Raw genomic sequence first — 24,165 nt, 5'->3', positions numbered from 1 at the left:
GGTATACGATAGTTTCCAAAACTTAGAGGTGGGTATACGCCGTATATCCGGTTTACCATCAATTACATCACTGTCTGTAACATAAGATATAGTTTATAATCCTTTTACTGAGTGGAAAACCCAAATTTCATGACCAGTAAGTCAGGAACCAAAGGTTTCCAGAAGATAATATTTTATATGCCATACCAAACTTGTAGAGATCACCACGTTGAGTTTGGTAGGGATTAGATGAGCTTAATTGATCGCGTACAGATATATATTATCTTTTTTTTTCTTTTATATTAAAATGGAGGATGAAAGCGAAACTAGTAAGTTCCTTAGAAAATAAACTGTTCTTTATTGACTTTATTTTTTAGTAAATACGTACTTCACTTACAATTTAGGTAATCAACCGCCTCATCATATTCTTTCTTATGTTTCGAATTAATCCCGGATTGGTATACGTGTGAGCGCGGCACTCACTTACTGGAAAACTAGTTCATTTCTCATATAATTACTAGCTCACAGCATTGCGAAACTATTTTTTGCTGTCTTTTGTACTTTCTGTAGTCAAACCATTGTGGTGAAGCAACCACATCAGTTGAAGATCAAGCATTTTTAAAATGGCATGTCATAAATGTGACCGTGGCGCTCACATGTATATTAACGGTGAGAGTATCTTTTTCTAGACTCACAGTTTGTTATTCTTCTTACACTTGTGTAATTTTGTATTTTTGTGTGATATGAGTAATCAAAAGGATATCGTAGCAAGGCTAGATGAAGTCAGTACAGTTTAATGTGTCATTTTCGAAGGGTTTAAGTACTGTGCTTTAAACTAAGATTTCTATATGTAATTGCGATTGAGAGATGGTTTTGTTTTCTTCTATGTAGCAACAAAGCGTTTGTTAGCATTATTTAGATATTCACTGTGTTTAACTACAAATGAATCTCTGATTTGAGAAATGTCATAAATCAATAATGTCAATAATGTCGTAAGTCAATGATTTGTGACGATTCTCAAATCAGGGACACTTGTTGCAGCTCAATATTGCATGAACTATTGTCATGACTTCTGACATATCACAACCCAACGGGCTGGCTATCCTTCAAGAATCAAAGCTGTATGTTAACTCATTTTTGGCATGACTGACTTATGACGTTTCTCAAATCAGCGATTCAAATATGCCTAATTCCTGACAAAAAAAAAAAAAAAAAAAAAAAAAAACGGGTCAATATAACGCAAGTGATATTTTGTATAAAATTAAAACTATATGTGTTTGTAATATATAAAAAATATATATCTGTCTTTAAAAAGTAAAGTGGATATATTTACTAAAAAAAACTATTATTTGGTTTTATCAAACAAAAATGTTGGGCTACCGTACGTTATGTTGACTAATTTTTTTGAGTGACTATGTGCTGCTAACTCAATAGAACAGTTTCTGATAATTTAAGTGACTTTTTGAGGTTGTAAGTATATGGTAACTCTATTTCTCATAATTAAAACATTAAAAAATAAAGTAATATTGTTAAAATACGTTTTCCTTGCATTATTAATGGTTCTCATATCTTTTTGTAAATACCATGGTTGACAGAATATAACAACAGTACAAAAAAGGAAAAGACAAGCAGATGTTAATGCGGCCCTCACACGTATACCACCAGTGTGACATCAGAGACGCATACCAATCCATGGTTAGCAACAGATTTGTTTCATGCATTCTTGTGTTAAATAGCAATTATTGATTCTTTTGCGTAAATTCAAGTCCAAACTCCAGTTCTGGTGACCCATAATTACGGAACCAATGATTTGCAAACTACAATACTTAATATGTATAATAAGATCATCAAATGCAACCATAATCCCAAGTGTGTTCATGATTGGATGAGTTTCATCAATCACGTACGATATGTAGTTATTATCCTTCTAATTTATTTTTCGAAAAAAATCATTTAATGAATGATTATACTTTTCTTCTTTTTATTAAATCCTTTTATTCTTACGTTGTACGTCTTCTGAGTGATTTGCGTACGATTGTTAGTCTTCTGTATATTTATTTACAAATGAAATTATTTTTTTGGGGGTTATTTTTATAAAATTAATCAAATAAAATATGAGAGGTAAAAACTTATGTAAATGTAACAGCCTGCTTTTGCAACCCGCTAAACGAAGGTGAGAGATATTGTTAAGATATAAACAGTTTCTTGACACAAATAGATCTCTCCCCAAGTAGGCCAACAGACTATGGTAAACGTATTATTGTTCTATATAATTACAATATAAAGTAAAAGAAGCATACAACAAGGAAAGATCACTCTGAACTACCAGGCCCAATATTGGACTTAGGGGGAGGTTGGTCAAGTGCTATATATGGAGTATTGACTGTATGGTTCAGAGACTTGGATATTACGGAAGTTAGAGAAGAAATATACAGAGAACTTCGAAATGTGGTATTAGAGGAAAATGGAGAAGATAAAATGGACAGAGAGAGTAACAAACGAAGATGTTTTAAAACGGATAGGAGAGAAGAGGACGCTTCTAGCCATCATCCTTCGTAGAAAGGCTAATTGGATTGGACACGTCTGGCGAAGAAACTGTCTTCTTCATACCACCATAGAAGGAAAGATGGAAGGAAAGCGAGGGATAGGAACAAGAACACAACTGATCGATGATGTGAATAATAGAATAATATATTGGGAGTTAAATGAGGAAACTGAAGATCGAGAAACGTACAAAAAAAATTTCCAGGCCAAAATCAATATCAATACTGAAAAAAAAAAACTCGTTAGTCCCATGACCTGCCAAAATGAATAATAATAATAATAATAATAATAATAATAATAATAATAATAATAATAATAATAATAATAATAATAATAATAATAATAATAAAGTCATAACCCACTAACCATTAAAAGAGTAACAGTATATAAATTAAAAATTGTCTAATGATTATTCCCTATTCAGATTCAGATTCAAAGTCAAATTCAAACTCATTCGACTTCAAAACTCGGTATCTTTTCAAATTTGAAGAACTCTGGTTCTGCTAATAAAATATTTTGCATATTGAGCAAAAATGACGTATCATCGTTCACTAATACAGAAGTGTTCAATATTTCAACCAAAAAGTTTCTTGTACGTCTTATATCTGGAGAACTACATATTGTGTACCCAAATCCAAACTATTACATAGCTCAGTATGATGAGCTTATTCCGTAGAAAATACGAAAACTCGATTTAGGGGCCGTTCAAAAATTGTGGCTCCTGACCCAACGTCTAATTATTGGCCAAGATCGCAATCTTTTGATCCATTTTTTGGATCATTCCTAAAATTCTTGTAAATATTTTTGTTTCTGCTGAGAAAATTTTAACTGCAAGTGATTACTCAGAATTTCAATAGAGAGCGCCACCTAACCAGTATTATCTCCCGCCATCTATTGGCAGTGATATGTACTACGGATAAATCTAACAAATATCAATACTCTAAAGAGAGTTTCGAACCCATTTTAATAGCCTATTATTATTATTATTATTATTATTATTATTATTATTATTATTATTATTATTATTATTATTATTATTATTATTATTATTATTATTATTATTATTATCGTCAGGTGATTAATTCGTATTATTTTCACATGAGAGTATTCATTTTCTCAGTGCTCTTAGTGATTCTGAAATGTCCATATTATTAAGAAATGTACGTTTCCTTCTTTCAAATTATTTTGTTTTTAACTTTTAAATGGTTAATGCTTCATTCATTTTATTTGTCATATAATAATGGATCATTGTTATTCTCACTTGTCATTATTTAGTAAACTAATCGGATTATGTGCTTGTCTTGAAACATGTTTCTAACAGCCAATTATCATATTTTATGCTAATTATAGGCAATTAGTTTAAGATTCAGTTAACTGTAATACAATTTGTATGATTATTTAACATATCAAAAATAAAATAGAAAAAAAATATAGGTTAAAATTTTTCATATCTTTAATTTACATGTTTACTAACTAACCTTTAATTTACACTTCCTGACGTATCTTTGCCTTATTTCGTTATAAATTTTTATATCGCAAAGTTAGATGTATTTAGACATTACAAAACCACGCTCAGAAGTTCTAACTATCACTCTACTTATGGATTTCTGTAATTTCTGAATTTCATAGTTCCAAGCTTTCGACTCTTCCCTGGAGTCTTGGTCACGGAGGTTAAAAGTAGGAAGAAAAAGGATAGAAACATCAAGGAATTAAAAGGAACTGACTTATCAATGGAAGAGTTGTGTTGTACAAAAAACACGTTGTCCAGTGCATCTACGATCTTCAAATGAGGTGAAGCGAACTAAAATATGGCAGAGTCAACTTGCGCGCCTTTCCTGTTCCTTGGTGGAAGGTTGCCAACTCTTGTCATTTTTATTGTCATGCCAATGCTGTGAAAATTTTGAGATTACCTCCTCCCATTCGTCACTAAACCATTCCTTATCTATTTTTTTAATGAATAAATAAATTTTCAAAAACCAGTCTCTCTATTTCTAGCTGCAAATAAAATTTTTGAATCTTCTACCCTGTGTTGCATTTCTTTTAAATGTTTCGATAAACCTAACACCGGATTTACCTCTTTCGAATCTCTAACTAACTAACTAACTAACTCTATGGCCTATGGAACCCGGAGGTTCAGTGCCGCGTTCACAAAAGCTCTCCACTCTCTAATGTGTTCCTAATGTATATAACTCTCTTGGTATAACTTGATATAACTCTCCGAATCTCTAATGTATATAACTCTCTTGGTAACTGTATTTTATTCCGTAAATACCCAATTTTTAATTGGAATCTGTGTAATAACTCTTAAATTGGATGATGTTCTTTTTTTAAGTTTTAGGGGGTTTTATGGCTGTATAAAAACCATGTTGTGTATAGATTCTATTTAATGCAGTTGTCAATCTGAGAAAAATGTGCAATCCAATCCACTTTTTATCCTTTACGTCGGTTTCAGTTTATTGGAACTTAAATTCCTTTTAACCTGATTATACCAATTATTTAATAATGAAGCTGGGTACCCATTCAAACTACCCAGCTTCATTATATATTCAATCCCTGTCTCTAAATTTGTTTTTAAGAAAGTGACGTATGATACGCAAAAAGAAATTCTTCCAAAGTTAGCTTTGGTACCTGCTGAATGTGCATATTTGTAATGGGTGTAATGTGTACCTGGTGTTGGCTTGTGGTGGACACTGGTGATGAACTTGTTGTTATACCTTCTTATGTTAAGATCTAGATACGTAAGGTTGCAGTCCTTTTCTTTCACAACAGTGAATCTCAAACTCCTGTGAATATTATTTAATTATTTTAACATGTTATCCAGTTGTGAGTTGTCCTTGTACAAGGAAAGTACATCGTCAACATATCTATAGCACCAAACTGTACCAACTTTTCGTTCCTTCAAATTTCTACTTTGAACCATATGAAGTACTAGATTACCTAATAATGGTGATATGGGGTTTCCCGTAGCCAAAGGATAATCAAAATTTGTATCCTGAAAATAAATATTCATTGACGTTCAAAATATAACTATACATTGACTTAATATAGTCATGAACGCTATGGCATCTTTTCATTTAGCCTGTTTAATTTTAGCTGCCTATTATTAACAAGTGAATACATTCTAGAATTCACATTTGTTGAAATGAGTTTATTTTCACAAACACACATTAAATTTTAAAATGTGAAAATATTTAAAATGTTAACACATTTTGAATATTATGACAAAATTAAAAGTAAATTAAGTGCTATTGTAAATATTGAACAGAAATGTAGTATATTTCAATATATTATTTTAGAAACAACGTAAGTCAGATAATAAAAGCTGTTGAAAACGAAAAATAAAAGAAAATAAAAAAGAAACTTCTTTAGATACTCAAAAGAAACCCAGATACTGTCTTGTGAAAAGGGTGAGTAAGAGGGAGGAAAAATCGGCGGAAACACCTCTTACACACTAGCTGTCAGAAGAAAAATCGGGATTCTAGCTCTAGTAAGGTACTAAGATCGGACGGCTATCCTTTGAAGAAAAGGTATAATTATCTCAAAATGGATTAGCAATAGGATTTCTTAGAAAAGAGAGACTGGCTGTGGGAAGAAGGTTAGGAAATTGAAAGGAATACCTTCATTTCAACGTCTGGGCTCAAAAGCTGGTGTTCACAGGCTCGGCTCCTTGCTCTCTGGATGGCTCTAGTGATCCCCTGGTCTCGGATCGTTGATGAAATTCCCTCTGGTATTAGGCTCTCCTCCACTGGCCAAATGCAATCCACCTTCGAGAGCAACTCCAACTCCGATAGCAACTTCGACGGCAACCTCCTCTTCTTCAACCACGACTTCCCAAAGTGGAAGTTTTCGGTCCTATTTAAGCTCGGGCCCAAGGCCCGGCGACTATTACAGGTGAACCTAGAAGCGAGTCCCAGACGTCACGGGAGGTGTGTCATAAGGTAATAGGAGGAGTCAGGAAAGAGTCTTTCACACATTTATTGCTAAACACAAAAACAATTACATAAAAACATTACATTTGCAGAGCCCTGATTCAGCAAAACACTGAACAGTCGGTAACTAGTTCTTCAGAAAATCAGTCCACATGATGTTCGTTTCTTAAAACGTATTATAAACAAATAATAATAATAATAATAAAGCAGAGGTTTCTGTCCTTTCCTGTAATATACTAAATCGCAATGAACACAAACAGTACAAACAAAATTAGGCAACCCACATCATTGTTCGCTGAAAAATATGATATTTGCAAAATCAATAAATCAATAATAGATCAATCACTGTTAGTCTTTAATGTGGGCGCCAGCACAAACACACAGATTCCTTTACACTTGTATGGAATAAAGGGAAGCTTTTGAAATGTGGTGTTGGCGCAAAATGGTGCACATATCATGGAAAGGAAAGGAATGAAGACGTACTAAAGAAAGCTAATGAAGGACGACAGATCATGAAGATAATAGGAAAAAAGAAGAAATAACATGTTTGGCCATCTTATTCGGCACTTCAATTGGTTCACCGTGTTGATAGGGGAAAAGGCAGAAGGAAAACCAGGAAGAGGAAGACCAAGGATAGAATATATAGCTGCAGTTACGAAGAAGAGACCTTATCAAAGTATAAAACAGCTCTCCCATGGCAGAGAAAAGTTTTAAACTTTCCATGTTGCCCACCAACCTATGGTTGAGGTGAGAAAGAAGAAGAAGCTACTGTTATAATAAAATAGGTGAGCACAATGGCATTAGCTCACACGTTTAAGATTAATTTAAATATCTTTCTAATGATATTGCTCAACAAAATTTTATGAAATGAAGATGGCTATTAATGGGGAAAAGAGAGGTAAGTATTGCATCTGTGCACACATATGAGGAAAGTTATTATCTGTTACTGGTTGTATTACATTTAATATAAAGATCACAAATAAGATGATAATGCTCTTCTTCATTTGTCATGGAGACTGATCTATGTAAATTTGTGCCCATTATTTAGGAGATTCTGGAGAAAAAATACGTCTCTATGTATATTGATTATCAGAAGGAGATTTTGGAGAAAAATACCTCTCTATGTATATTGGTTATCATCAACAATCTTCAACTTGACAGGAACTCAGCTTCAACTTTTTATGATAATTCTACTTTCTGAAGTTCAGTACTAGCGTGGAAGAAGCAAGTGTGAAGTTTAATGTAAGGCAATACAGAAAACTTCCTAAGGTAAGGATCATGCCATCAAATGTGTTGCCACAAGTTTTCAATTTGTGTTTTCTTATTTTTTTTTTTTTTGGGGGGGGGGAGGAAAATGGCATTTCTAGTTCAAGTGATGGTAGTCTTTTCTGGTTTTATAAGAGTAATTAATGATTACATTCCATAGTATTTTAATTATTATTATTATTTTATATTTTTCAATGATAATTGCAATGAATAAGTATTCCCAATATTATTGACTCGAATGTTATCCATACAAATGAAATGATTATAAGTGTAGCACCCCTTCACGTCCAGAGAATATCCTGTGATACATTGCATCCCATTCCTAGACTGTTACACTGAAACATACAAGACTACAGTCAAACATAAAAATTTAAGTTTTATTTTAAGATACATGAACTCAGGTCTCCAGAATAACAGCCTAGAAGGAAAAGGGATCATCTGTTATTCTTTTAATGAGAGCACATAGCGCATCTCTAAAAATTGAAAAATTATACTGATTATTGTAATTAACTTCAGAGAATATTCTGCAAACTGGGAACTCTTTCCTATGAAATATGCAATAACAAATTTATTTTACCAGTGTAGCAAAAAATAAACAATATATATACAGAGTGAATCAAAAGTCTGGACACGTTGGAATAACTCGAGAACTGAACTTCGGAGCGAAAAACCAAAAACCACGTGTTTAGTAATATTTAAAAAAAAAAAAAAAAAAAAACTACCTGATGAAACCAAACTCGACCCTCTAGACTCGCCCCTGAGGGCTGGGGTGGGGTCAACTTTGAAATTTCAAATGGAAACCCCAATTTTTGATTGCAGATTTGGATTCTATAGCACAAACTATGTAAGGTTTCATCAACACTTTTCCGTCGATGCATAACATGGCGCTATAATCGGCGAAAGTAAATTAACTGTTTGGGGTGAAACAGAAAGACATTTTGCTGTTAGCCCGAGAATCGTTACCAACAGATCCGTTACTGTTAAAGACGGGTGACATCCAGAAGTCCTAAACGGCAGAAGTCTTAAATGGCAGAAGTCCTAAAAATATAGGCACTAGACCTAAATTTTAGGACTTTTGTCGTTTAGGACTTCTGCCGTTTAGGACTTGTGCCGCGATATGATTTTTAGGACTTCTGGCTATTAGGACTTGTGCCGTTTAGGACTTCTGCCTTTTTCATTCACTTGCTTTAGTTCTGAAATTCGCCACCACCACACGAAATTGGGACGATGCAGCAACTAGTTGACAATAATGTTACGAACGTAGCTAATTCCAACAGTAACAGCTATATTTGTACTACTAAGATTATTATTATCACTATCTGTTCTGCACTTATACACGAGTTACATAATACAACTTATTTCATTCTAAGAATTAATTACATAATTAGTTAAGAAATTAGTTTCTTTCGAATGGAGATACGAGAATCCCAAGACAAATTCCTAACACAAAAATAAATAAATAAAAAATTTAAAAAATGTTTAAAAAGCATATTTTACCAGACTTCCGAAACCAAGCAAACATTCAGAATTGCAACGTATACTATGCGGAGCGTATTTTATTAAGAGTACAACAAAAATCCACCAAAGTTTACTTAATTAGGACAAAAGCTCACTAGACATTTCAGTAGTAAGTAGTCGCCACAATACCAATATGAACGTATTTAATTCCAACAGTAACAAATATGTTAGTAACACTAAAGTTATTATTAATAATGATAACGAGTAAGGAGTAGTTAATTACGAGCATGACAATTATTTGCTACAGAAAGACTTCTGTACAAGAAATATATGTGTAAAAATAATTTACTTCAAAACAACACAAGGAAAGCAAATTTTATGACGTACATAACTAAAACACAATATTATGTTACTAATATGAGGTCAATGGTGTGGAAATAGAGAAAAACAGACATTATGAAAGATCTGGGAATTACATTTGGTAGGAAGTTAAAATTTGTTAAAATTTTGTCAACATAGAAATATATCATGGAAAGAGCAAGAAAGGACAATAGGCTTCATTTATTTATTTATTTATTTATTATTTCAGAACGATAGAATATGTATTTATACAAATAACTTGTAAGAACTAAGGTTCTGTAATTTAAAACAGTACATCTAAAACTTTGACTAACAGATTGACAGTATTCTTCTTACGGACGCGATGGTAGCGCCACAAGAGATTTTTAGGACTTCTGCCTTTTAGGACTTCTGCAGTTTAGGACTTCTGCCGTTTAGGACTTGTGCCGCGAAATGATTTTGAGGACTTCTGCCGTTTAGGACTTCTGCCTTTTAGGACTTCTGCAGTTTAGGACTTCTGCCGTTTAGGACTTGTGCCGCGAAATGATTTTTAGGACTTCTGCCGTTTAGGGCTTCTGCCTTTTAGGACTTCTGCCTTTTAGGACTTCTGCCGCGTCCCCTTAAAGACCTGCCACTTATAAAGGTGAACGACGCTTTAACATGTGAATGAACGAACGAGCAATCCCATCCCAATATTGCAATCCCATGTCATTTGTCACTAAAAGTGTTATAATTCACACATCCATACATTGCATGTGAGGAGAGAAAACTATAAAGAAATGTATAACACACACACACACACACACACACACACACACACACACACAGGTATCACTTCTTTTACAAATGCTCCACTATAATGCCGAAATTACAGGTTACGTCTATAACCTTCGTCATGTCAATCCCGATCAACGTACTTAAGAGGCCTCCATGCCACGAAATAAAGGTGGTACCATACGTACGTATTAAAATGTGCACTCTGTTCACACAATGCTCTTTAGTGGTAACTCCTTTAGTTTTGAATTTATATTGGAACGACAGAATCAAATCTTGTCTAGGGTCCGATGTGATCAATTTCTTGATGACACATTATAGACATTTAAAAATTAAAGGATGAAAGGATTAAAAATTAAAAGAACAAAATATAGACATATAAAAACTAAATCTGTTTCAAGAGTTTTTCGTTAATATCTCAATACTCTTTGTTTATCTTCAGACTTTTAAGATAATGAAATGAAAAATCAACTATTTCCTGTTGTAGCCAGGACAAGACAACCTTCACGTGAAATATGAAAGAAAAATAACTTTCCTGTGTGAGTATTTAATCGGGTGTTGGAAAATAACTCTCAAATCTCTCAATCAAAAGAAGAAAAACACTAGCTTCGAAGACAAATAGCGCTAAAAATCTAATTTCACAGGCCAATATTTCAAAAACTATCCAACGTAGAGAGTGCGACTTATCGTTTTCAAAGAGCGTAGTACCCATTTTGTTTTAAAATGCATGCCAGTATTTCAAAACGCTGGAATGCGTACGCAATGGATTTCCTAGTGGGACTGTCGAAAATGAAGCAATTGTTAGTTCGCCAACCCCATTAGAAAATCCCTTGTGCTCGCACTCCAGAGTTTTGAAACATGCACTTTTTTAATAAAACGGGTAAGTTATACTTATTTCACCATGTCCACAGCATTGAAGCTAATTAAAGATCATATAGGAAGTTCTTTTGATTTCGCCATTACAGCGCCACGTCACACAGCGGCAACAATGTTTCGTCTAAATCTTATAGAGGTTTGTGCGCAGAGTTCGACTCTGCAATAAGATATAAAAGCTTCCATTTCAAATGTTTCAGCTAACCCCACCTAGCGGTAGGGCGCGGGATCGTGTTCGGTACCATTGAATAACTTTGTTGATCCGACGCGTATTTCTCAAAATACTGCACCGTGTACAGACGGAGCTAATATCAAGCTCATGAACGAAGAGGGGAGCATCTAATTTCGCCTATTACAGTGCGATATCACACATCGACGAAAAAGTTTTGATTATACCTTACATTATTTGGGATGTAGTCTCCGAATCTTCAATAAAACATTGGAGTTTCCTTTTGAAAAATCAATGCCCACCCGCTCCTTTCCAGAAGGTGGGGGTAGAGTGTTGCGTTTGATATCATCGGATAGCTTCTTGAAACATAGTAAATACTTTTTTTTTTTGTTTGTTTGTTTGTTTGCACTGGTTTGATCAGAAGTGTATTTCTCCAGTTACTCCACCGTGGCCAGACTTTTGGTTCACCCGTTATTTCAAACATAAATTAGCTTGACAGTTACAGGCTATTTTTGATAATTTCACACCATTCAAACATTTGCACACTATAGGACCAATTCTACACTATCCTGATGCCTTTTAATCGTCAGATAAGATAACACTGATCGCAGTGGTCATGTGTTATTTTCTGTAAGATGAGATCTTCTACCGCGACAAGGCTGGATCATTTCGATAATTTATCTTTATCAGAGAATGGCACAATCGACCCTAATGAATGTCATATTTTAGCGATTAGAAAACAGTTATATCAATACATTTTCATCTCAGACACAGAAGTCAAAAAACACCATAGTGCAATAAGCAGATACTTCAATAGCTATACTTTTCTTTAATTTTCCTTTTAATTTTAATTGTTTTATTTTTTGTCCTCTACTCGCCGATTTTGAATTTTCTGGTTTGCAACACTGATACTGCCCGAAGCCCGAATGAAGAAGGTGTGCCTTTCTCTGTGCCTTCTGTCTGTGTGTAGTGTGGTTCTATCCAGTGACGAGAAGGAACAGAGAAGTGAACCAGTGACACTGAACGAGAACAGAGATCGGAAATACTACCAAGCTCATGAACGAAATGGGGGTATTTAGGGGCCATTTAATTTCCCCGATTACTGCGCCATATTATGCATCGACGGAAAAGTGTTGATGAAACCTTAAATAGTTTGAGCCGTAGAATCCAAATCTGCAATCAAAAATTGGGGTTTCCATTTGAAATTTCAAAGTTGACCCCACCCCAGCCCCCAAGGGTTGGATCTAGAGGGTCGAGTTTGGTTTCATCAGGTAGTTTTTTTTTTTTTTTTTTTTTTTTAATATTACTAAACACGTGTTTTTTGGTTTTTCGCTCCGAAGTTCAGTTCTCGAGTTATTCCAGCGTGTCCAGACTTTTGATTCAGTGTATATATATTGATATTTTGGTTATATATTTATTTCAGTTTTGATAAAATCCACTACCTTATCAGAAGAAATGGGTTGTGAGGTGGAAGGACAGTATAGTATACTTGAATTAACAGGTGACACCACCTTATTTATAAAACCAACTCAAATATAAAGTTATATTATTATATCTTACCAACGGATCTCTAAATACCAAAATAATACGAATAGGACTCATAACATTATAATTTCTTACTATAATGAAAGCCGGTAGTACGAGTTCGCTAGTACTCTAACAAGTTTATTTAACATGTCGCCAAGAAATAATGGATTTCCTTCAACATGGAGATAAGTATATGTTATACCGGCGTAGAAATCAGAGGATAAAGGAAATGTAAAGAAGTGTAGGTCAATAACTATACTCAACAAATCTTCAGTGGCATTGCATATTATTTGATTTTTTTTTTTTTTTAATTCAAGATATAAGACTGGCACAAGATAATAATATAAACGTAACTGCAGTAATACATAATATTACAAGATCCTGTCAAATAAGTGGAATTCAAATTAAGCAGTTTGAAGAAATGAAGGGCGCTCGATGATTCGTACAGAATTTCACCTAATGTAATAAAGGAATGTGCTGATATGCTTAAAATTACATTATTCTATTTTATTATTTTATTTCCGTAAAGGTTAGTGTTTCCTCCTCGAAAAAAATAGAGAAGTTTAATGTCTTACTTTAGACTAGTTGCTATCTTATCACCATTCAATAATATGTACATAACCAGGGCCGGCCCTAGGCACTATGCTGTCCCGAGTAATGACATCATCATCTGTCACCCTTTCCCCTTACTCCAGAAAGAACAAATCTTAAAAGCCACGATTTTAAGTATACTACCCTATCTTAAATAACGAAAGGAAGAGAAAGAACACTCGTACTCAGAAAGGCTGAAACACTAAAAATACAATCTCGTTGTGTCTGTTTTTCCTTAAATAATAATCTAGTATGTGAGTGAAAGATAAAGCAAGCACACCTGCAGAGGAAAGATTGTGATCCCTATTTTATAGAATTCAATATCGAGCTTCAATCTTAACATATCAGTTTCCAATTCCAGTGCTGCAACTAGCTCTTTTATCTTTATTTCTTGATTTTCCTTTTACATCAGCTAAAAATTAAAAAAAAAAAAAAAAATATCTTCAATGACAAGGAACTTGTTCGTGACAAACACAAGATTAGTTTTCATACCAAAACTGTGATAACTAACTAAATTGAACAGCTGTTCGCTGCTTTTCGAGAATTGGGTTCTTGCATTTGACAACAATCAACCACTCGAAACGGTTAGAGGATAAAGTTTTTATGTAACAGTTTGTAAATTTCGGGAAGATTGACTTTCACAACTATGTCTGTTAAAATACACCCTTCATCATTTCCAAATCTCTTCACTGGGACGAAGACTCAGTAAACGATGTGTTATGTAGCATGACTAACATATAACACGCGCATGGACAGCCAGAATTCAAAGTTTCGAAAAATGTAACGTAACACCTTTATCGTCTAAGAGCTTCAATTTATGTCGAGATTTGTTTGACCATTTGCTTTAGCAGTGTCCATGTGACGTTAAACTAATGCTGCCTAAATATAATTTATGAACCTAGTATTCGAATAGAGGATCAGTTGGCACCCCGTGCAAATAGACGTGTTGAACATGTGATAGAGCCGGCCCTGCATATATATAGATCAGCGTACTGAATCATATGTAAGGCTAATTTCTTAAAATATCAACATGTCTCCTTGAAAAGGAAATGTACATCTACAAGTCTCTTACTTATTACTGGTTTCGTTGCAAACGAACTTGATAGAAGTGGCTATGTTGACAAAATCTATAAAGATTTTCAAAAAAATATTTTTCACTACGTGTTTCAAAACAAAACTTTGAAATGCTAATAGGTTCAGCGACTGGCAGACTTTACTTGGCCTAATAAGTAATCAAAGAATATCCATTTCCACTTCTTATTATTAGGTGTATTTCTGAGGCAAATTATAAATATATTTCTGATACTGATAAATACATTTTTACCGTCAGTTTAATCCCGACATTTTTTATGCCGGCTAGGCTAAAGAAGATGGTGATGATGAGAAATGAATGAAATGGTGGAATGAAGAAAGCGGGAGGAAACGGGAGAACCCCGAAAAACTCACGGTTTGTTCACCACAAATCTTACTTGGCACGAGCTGGGATCGAACCAAGGACCCCATGCACCGGAGCTGAACTTTTTACCACTAAGCCACTGCGGCCTTTATTTTCCATTTGATTTCTTTTTTGAGTTTAGTGTCCCCTTCAACAGCAAGACTATATGAGACGTAGACCTAAAGCTTAACGTGGGATCCGGACCACACAAGCTATCACCGGGAATCGAATCGGGGTATCTCCCACCAAAGGCGCGTATGCTAACTGCGTAGATGCAAGGGAGCTCTTTCTAAATTTCGAGTAAACTGGAGAAAAGTTCAACAATCCCATGAATGACAAATACTAAACAAGCCTTCCCCGCCGTATGCAGGTGCAATTTTGAATTTAAACTACCTACATACTGTTCTATGGTCTGATCCCAACCCATTCCATCTAATATCACAATTTCGCCGGAAGTGGTGCTTACTATTTGCTTTCCTCGAGCCGCTCATATATATATTGAAATATTTCCAACGTGGCATCCACCTGCATATGTCTCAGCCTTTTCTGCCTACTACCTCCCTTCTCTATCTGATGAAGTATTTTAGCGAAGGATGTATCGTTAAATTGTGTGATTACGTATTTACTTTATTCCGGCAATTCACTTTTTAACTATAGTCAAGACATAATGACACACAACCGATAAGGATACTATAAGCGTTTTCGCTCAAATGCTTCATCAGGAGCGAGAGAGAAAGGAAAAATATATGATAAAGGAAAAGGTGTGAAACGATTAGTAGGATAACACATTGATTTAGCTTTGAGATACCTTCATTCCTACTATACTTAGGAATAATTATTTGTCTTGAAACGCTGTTGTAATTTTTAAACAAACAAGCTGAGATGAACCGAACTCATAAGCTCCTGTCGTGCAAAGTTGTGGAAAACAATAGCATCTGTTGCCAAGCCGAGTCTGTTCCTGTCGGAGGTCGGCCACTAGATATCACCTCTTTATTTCAAGAGTGATATAACTCAAAAATTGGCGTTACCCACATAGCACACAGAAGTCCACTGGACGTCCGAGACTGATTCCGCGATGGACAACGGGACATCCCGGGATCATTCGAATTTGCACCTGGGACACCCATAGGACCTCCGCGAGATATCCAGATGTCCGCTAATATCCTGGAAAACAAGATATTAAGCGGAATCTCAGAGGAATGTCCACTGGTAAATCGTGGAATACTGTGATCCTAGGTATGTCCGGCGTGGGATTTCCCTGGTATCTCCTGTCCCATCCAGGACGTTCAGTGCATATCGTACGTGGAAATCCTTTAGGACGTCCCATGCAGGACGTCCACGAGATGTCTACTCATTGTCCCGATAATCCCAGAAACTATGTTGGATAATTGGGATCAAAATGGGACGTCCTAGGGACGTCGTGTGCTATGTGGGTATTGACTTGTGGCCAGAAAATGAAAGTTAAACTTGATGTCTATCTCTGGTAAAAATTTTACAGATGTGCTTCCAAAATTTGTCGCTAGAGAGCACTTTGTGTTGTTCTTTGCGATTCGAAACTTTCAAACGCTTCTCCTGAAAAATTAGGCATTTCGAGTTATGTCACTCTTGAAATAAACAGACGATATATATCAATCTTTATTCTTTAGACCATGGACTACTTACCCACCAAATTTCTTACAGATTCGGCTAGTAGTCATCGGGAAATAATGTACCACATAGAAGCCAAGCCGAGCCCATCTACCAAATATAAAGATCCTTATTCCTTAGACGATGGACAACGAATTTGGTTTGTGCGGCCAGTAGTTTTCTAGAAATAAAGTACCGCATCCAACATACACACACGCCTGGAATAAAGTTATAAGCTCGCGTATGCTTACGCCTAGAACTAAAAAGTAAAAGAAGTTGAAATTTTATACGACAGTGGAAAGCGTTTAACGTACTCTACTATACCACCAATTGTATTCTGCAAACGGCACTACGTCAGATTATTCTACCTATATATAAAACTACATGAACTCCCTTACTGACTGACATAAAATAACGGTTACTTCCGGTTGACCTGGAAAGTTAAAAATTGGCATGATTGTAGCTTTTCGGTACTAATCCACAGGAAAATTGCCACAAGTAAATATTTTTCAATTTTTAAGGCCTCTAAAGGGGGGGGGGGCGAAGAAATTCCCTATATTCTTTAAATAGGCCTTACTTTTGGACCTATAATCTCATGTTTTAGTTAATTGAAATTGGCTATTACAGGCTATCTTCCACATAAACTCACACATTGTAACATCTGATTTACTAAATTTTATGTCCGTGGTGGATGGAATTGATTATAAACGCAAAATGAAAATATTAAAATATTATAAAATATTATGCCCTATGGACATCTATTTATAAGACATGATTTAATAAACGTATAACAATGTAATACCACACAAACGATGTCAACAAAAGTTTATAGCCTAACTACAAAATGTGGAATACAAGAAATCCTATTATTGGTTATCAGGAAGACAACCCCAGCTCCAATCTCATTATCATCGTAGATTTTCTTACATGCTCATATAAATATTTTTATGTTAGATGTTACATTAGAGAAAATCAGATTCTGAAACAATAATATACATTATACAGATAAATTAACACTTAACATTATATATCAACAACAGAGAATTATTATTTTTCTTTTTGTGGGGGTCTACAAGAAGGTGAAAGTTTCTATTATTTAAGTTTAACGTTCATACTAAGCACAATACTATGATATACTGTAAGTTAAATACGTAATGCAATATGAATGTTGTTCCACCAAGGGTAAAACCCTGTAAAGTTATTAGTAGTTTATTAAGTAATGTGTGCTGTTGTTAAACAGAATTTGGCCATTATATCTTTTCTAAATGTTTTATGTTTAATGAGATACAAGTCCCATTTCGTGATGTCCACACGTGTTCTTTATCCCTTAGGTCCAGAGACCAATAGAAGGTATATACTTAGCAGAGCATGCTGAGCTGTCCTAGATGCCCTAGATATGGTCCTTCCGCAAAGTTTTCTGATAAGTTTGGAGGATAGGGTTGAAGAATAAACTTCGCGCTAGACATGTTCTCTTGAATGAAGACCAGCAGTGAACTGTGGTGTAGTTTATTGACTCCATATCAGAGTGTTAGATGTGGGTCCTGTGTAGAGAGTGCAAACATACATTGTATTTTCCTGCTCTTCTGTATATATTCAGGCACACGCATGTCCGACACTGTGTCCACGACAGAAACAACTGTCGTCATGGAATACTATCACCTTGTATTCTCCTAGTCACTGAACTCTTTCCAGACACCACGAAAGATATTTTCGGCGACGAATGCGAGTTAAGTGCAAATGTGCAGGTTGAACGCATAAATCTAGACCTACTTCCAATAATCATTGAGTGTTCATGCTCTTATTCAGGGTGCCATAGTGGTTCTGATTGAACTAACTTTTGTCATCCTGTCAGTCAAGGTCATAACCGTGGGACGTTAAACTTAAATATTTCATTTCCTGTCAGTCAAGGATGGTCTCTTCCCTTTTGAAACCCTTCTCCTCTCCCCTTAGTATCCGAACCAAAAAGTGCTATGTAGCCTACACTTTCTTGCAGACCATAGTCTCTTCGATAAAATTACTTTGAAGTATGTCAAGTTGATGGTGTAGATTTATATATCGGTAGGGTGATCATAAAATATTCAGCTGAAAACTGGACAGGTTCCGGCTTTTTAAAATCATGAGAAACGAGAAACAGGTCAGTGCGTAAATTAGTTCCTGTTCACCCCATCAATATCTAATAGATTTATACTGTAATATAACGTAATATACATAAGTTATAAAATATCAACAGCATTTAACTTATAATGTAGTAGGACATGATCTGCCTGAATTTGTTACTTTGCCTTAGCTCGAACCCTTGATATTACTTTGAGTCAGAAGTTGACTTTTGAACTGAACAATACCAGGAGTATTTCTCAGAAAAACATATCTTGTTGAGAATAGCTTTAGTCAAGTCAATAGGTCAAGTAATTCGATAGTTATGAAAAAGAAAATACACGTTGAAGTTTGTTCAACAAACAAGCAACTGCTAATACCTCTGTTGCTTTTCAAGCACTACTGCGAACTATAGATCATGTTCAATGTATGAAATTTCAATTCAATTCTTGCCTCTTTGTTATTATTAATTATTAATACCCTTACAAGGAGTAAAAGTAGTGGGTTTGTTATTTACTTCTTTCACTTGCATAAAACGGGATAAATACTACTTTTTTCCATCTACTGACGGGACGACCGGGAAACGCTCCTAAAACGGGACTGTTCCGGTCAAAACAGGACGTATGATCACCCTATATATCGGACAAACAATCAATCATTTTTAAATATACGGTATAGTATCTCACTAATTACTCATATTAGGAAGGTGAAATTTGGTATGTAAACTCATTTCTAAAAAGAAGTTGACTTACGCATGTGACTCTCATATATGGGTGATAAGGGGGTGAAAAACGAAATGTCCAAATTGACCGAACTTAGTGTGGAATCCGTAGTTTTCGGGGTCGTTAAGCTGATTGGTGATAATTCCAATGCATATTGGTGAAGCATGTACATGTCAGCTGGCCCGAGAATTGACACAGGCAACGGCGAAGGCTTTGTTTGTCATTACTTATTCTACTCGGTTCTTTGTTTTCAAATATTGTACATGAACCAAGTCTGTGCAAAGTCGGGCATTTCTACTAGTTAGAGTACAAAATAAAATCTAAATTAATTCGAATATTAGTTCTAATGGAAACCAAACTCAGATCCCCTTTTTCTATTTCATTGGTGTGGATCCGAAATAGAGTCATGAGAATTATGTACTATAATTTCCTTCCTTGCCCTCAGAGAACAAAATCAAATGAAGAAAATGAGGAGAGGGAAGAGCGATGAATGCTGGGTGGTCGAAGACTCTAAAAGCTGTCAGAGCAACTGTGAAACATTGTAATTATGATGACATTCTGCACATCCATTACTTCTTTCAAACGCTTATACAGTCACGTAGGAAGGGAATGTTTAGAGAAAATGCAACAGAAAAGATATCTTACAATTTATTCTTCCTTTGTGAATAGCCTAACTCCAAGTAGTGGAAAGAAAAGAGATCAGTATGGTTGTAAGGAAATAAATTCTATGAAAGTTTTGATTTTATGAAAATTTTAATTCTAATCTTTTCATTCAAAAGAAATATCTTATCCACATTCATATTAATGTAGCTTACCCTTAGCAGAGCTACTTTACTGAGAAAAGTGTGAACCCGTATTAAGAGACTATGTTTCGTAACAACCGATTCGGTGCTGCATATATTTTGTCGTCGTGAATTTTGTCGACGAATTTGAAGCTTAAAATATATAAAACGATAATCACGCCTGTTGTGCTGTATGGTTGCGAAACATGGTCGCTTACTCTGAGGGAAGAACGCAGACTGAAAGTATTTGAGAACTAGATCCTGAGACGAATATTCGGACCGAAGAGAAACGGGACTGGTGAATGGCGGAAACTTCATAACGAAGAACTACATAATTTATACCGTTTACCAGATACATAAAATCAAGGAGGCGTAGATAGGTAGGTCATGCAGCCAGAATGGAAGAAAGTAGGAATGCTTTCGAAGTTTTAACTGGAAATCCAATCGGAAAACGTCCATTAGGAAAAGCTAGCCGCAGATGGTAGAACAATATTAAGATGGATCTCTTAAAAATAGGAATACAAAGTAGAAACTGGATCCAGTTGGCTAAGGATAGAAGTCAATAGTGAGCTTCTGGGAACGCGACATTGAACCTTCGGGTTCCATAGGCCATAGAGGGAATGTTTAGAGGGAATGCATATACTGGTACCTTTAGAGAAATTTCACTGTGTACATTTTCTGACAGGCTTGAAGAAATGATCTAGGACATTGGGGCTACGATCGCAAGATGCATCTCAGGACATGGAAACTCTTAGCTTTATAAAGCTTACGGGATACACTAATTGTATATCGATTGCAGTTACACTCAAATGAAGTATATTACTATTTTATTAATGCTTCTTTTATGAATTAATTTTCACAAGCCAATTTTGTAGTACTACAGCAGATGTATTTAAAAAATTTGCGTTTTCGACTGTAATGACATTTTCAGGCTAGAAGCGAAGGAAGAATTGTGTATGTATGTGTTAATGTCTGTTCTCCTGCTAGTATTTTCGTATGAAGAACCACGCAACTATTTAAACGCTTTGAATTTGCAATATACATATGATGTTCGTAGCTACTAAAGGATTTTGAATTGAAAACTGAGATCTTTGAAGTTAGTAACAGATAAGTTATGTAACTAGATAGGAGCCGTCGCGGTCGGTAGTTACATCTGTCCTGTCCTTTTGGCAGGCATAAGAAATTCTTAGCTGCATTTTGTATATTTCTCAAGGCACACTAGAAAAGGATATTGCATTTAGAATGGTAAACCAAAAATTATTATTATTATTATTATTATTATTATTATTATTATTATTATTATTATTATTATTATTATTATTATTATTATTATTATTATTATTATTAAAAAAACAACTCAAAATGTGTTAAGCTACAAAATACCTTCGTTCTGTGTAAATGTTTACAAGAATTTTCGCTAATTTAGACAATGCTTCATACAGATGTCTAAAATAGCATCAGACATAGTGTATAATTAACATTAACAATAAAAATGGTTGAAAATAAAGCCAATGAAAATTCGAAATTTAATGACTTCTTGAATGAATTCATAAAATGATACAAGAAAAACAAGATCTGTATTTTTTAAATTATTTTGTAAAACTCTTATCCATGACTTACATTGAAAACTTCGTTGTAAACAAAACATCTCGAGTTGTGTTAAAACATCTCTTCGGCCATTCTGTCTCAACTGTTGCCTCCAGAATTATTGTTATAATGAATGTTTGTGTGTTTGTAGGTTTGTCCGGTATAAAAATCTATACGGTTGACTTGGCATATTTCATAGTCGTTTTATCGAAGAGATCATAGTTTGGAAGAGACCGCAGGCTATGTAGAATTTTTTTTTTATATCTTAATGGGAGAGGAGGAGACTTCAAGGCAAAAGTAGGGGTTCAAATTTGTGGAAAAAAATTAAAGAAAGAATATCTCACGAACTCCTCATGTTAGGAAGATGAAACTTAGTATGTAAACTCACTTCTAAAAACAAGTTGACATACACGTATGACATGGGAGTACGATATCTTTAGAGGTGAGAAGAGATGGCATGTAAATATAATTGAAAACGATCGATATTAGTGTGGAATCAATAGTTTTTGGGGTCGCCAAGCTGCTTGGTGATAGTCTCGATGACATTTAAGCTCAAAATTTAGTCAATAACGTCTATGTTGGCTGGCTCAGGAATTGACAGGGTCAATGTCGAAGATGTTAATAGTGGTTATTTATTTTACTCAATTCTTACTTGGTGGGTACCGTGATTTAGTGGTCGAATGCTTACCCTCCGTACATGGGGTTCCTGGTTCCATGTCCGGCCAAGCGAGTTTATGGTGGACAACATTGTGTCCATGAGTTTTCTCGGGATTCTCCCGTTTCCTCCCACATTCTCATTCCATCAATTCTTTCATTATCATTCACTGCCTTATTCATCCGTCTCCATTAGCCTAAACGTGGGACGGGTGAATAAGGCCCGGACACAAACAATTGCAACTGTGTGCGGGCTTCAACGGAGTGTATGAAAACCTATAGCTGTAATGGTAACCAGTGTTATAACTTACTTATAAACACTTATCCAGGCACGTAGCCAGGATTTCGTGAAGGGGGGGGTCCGTGACATGAAATACTGTGGTCATCACACCAGAGGCTCGATCATTCTAAACTATTTTACTGGAACATATATTGGTTCGTTTAGCCACGATTTCGTAACCGGGAGGGGGGGGAGGTGACATGAAATTCTAAGGGCCCAGGAGCTCGATCAATCTAAACTACTTTACTATGAACATTTTTTTGGTTTGTGAGGATATGTTGGTAAGTATGGTTAGTAGCAAACATGGATATGCCTTACTTTACAAATCACAACTCTGCAAAATTTGAAAAGCACATTGGACAATTTTTGCAACACATCTTGCACTCGCCCACTCGCCTTTCTTCTAATTCTGAATCACTTGCGCTATCAACAGAATCAGTCGTTTCTTGTCAGTTGTACTTGTAATCAAGGCTGACTTTCAAGAATTCCCACTTACTTGAAAAGACCAAAGGAAGACTTTTAATTGAAAGCCGTATCTGGAAGCTTTTTTTTTTTTTTTTACTTGGTTGAAGTTTCTAGGATCCAAAAGTTCCATAAAGTATCTTGCTTCTTGAATCTTGAAGAAATAATCGAATTTCCTGTATTCAATACTGTGTTATGTGCTTCGATGCAGTACCTGATCATTGGATCAAAAGTAGCTTCATCTGCACATTCATAGGAAAACATCGTTTTCCTCCTCCGAAGGTGAGTTGCTGACGGGTCAGTAGAAACAAAGAAATCATGTTCTGATTCTACAAATTCGTTATTGGCCCATCCTGAAAATCTTAACGCTGCATTCTTAACATATTTAAAATCAGCTCCCTGCCCTTTGAATTAGAACAGAGTAGAGTTGCCTGCACTAATCGACACGGCTACAATACACCAGCGCCATGTATTTGGATATAGTTTGACAGAGGGGTCGTCACTTGAAATATTCTCAGGAACAGTTGTGCTTTCAGAATTATTTTGAAATTGAGAAAATCTTTTATATACCCTTTCGCTTTACACCTAGCCTCTGGTTTGATATTTTCTGTAGAAACAATTTTATTTATTGTTATAGTCAACTCTATATACAAAGTACTTTCTAGGTTCGAAAAATAACCAAAGTTTTTCAGCAAAGCAGAGGGTTCTCCACCATCTTATTTCCGCAATAACTGTAAGACGTCTTTGATCTTCCAAATGTCCATTCGCAGATAATACTCACGCATAAATACGGCATACAACAGGCAATGATACAGAATCAATGCAACTTTTTGTCAGATCGCATATGACAAGATTGGGCATATAAGCACAACACGACACGTGTAACTGATCATAGGTGCTTTGAAAAATTCTAATATTGTCCTTGCACATTACTTGCGACATCGGTTGAATTTCCAATACACTTCTCAACATCAGGATTCAACTTCTGCAGAATTTCCACTAGTAAACGGCAAAGTTTTAACAACATACCGTAAAACAACAGATCAGTGGCCTGTAGAGTAGTGTGTAGTAGAA

The sequence above is a fragment of the Thermobia domestica genome, chromosome 17 (assembly GCF_964235325.1).
Source record: "Thermobia domestica chromosome 17, izTheDome1.hap1.1, whole genome shotgun sequence".
In the NCBI taxonomy this organism is placed as follows: Eukaryota; Metazoa; Arthropoda; class Insecta; order Zygentoma; family Lepismatidae; genus Thermobia; species Thermobia domestica.
The sequence above is the reverse complement of the archived record's forward strand: the minus strand, read 5'-3'. Positions refer to the sequence as shown.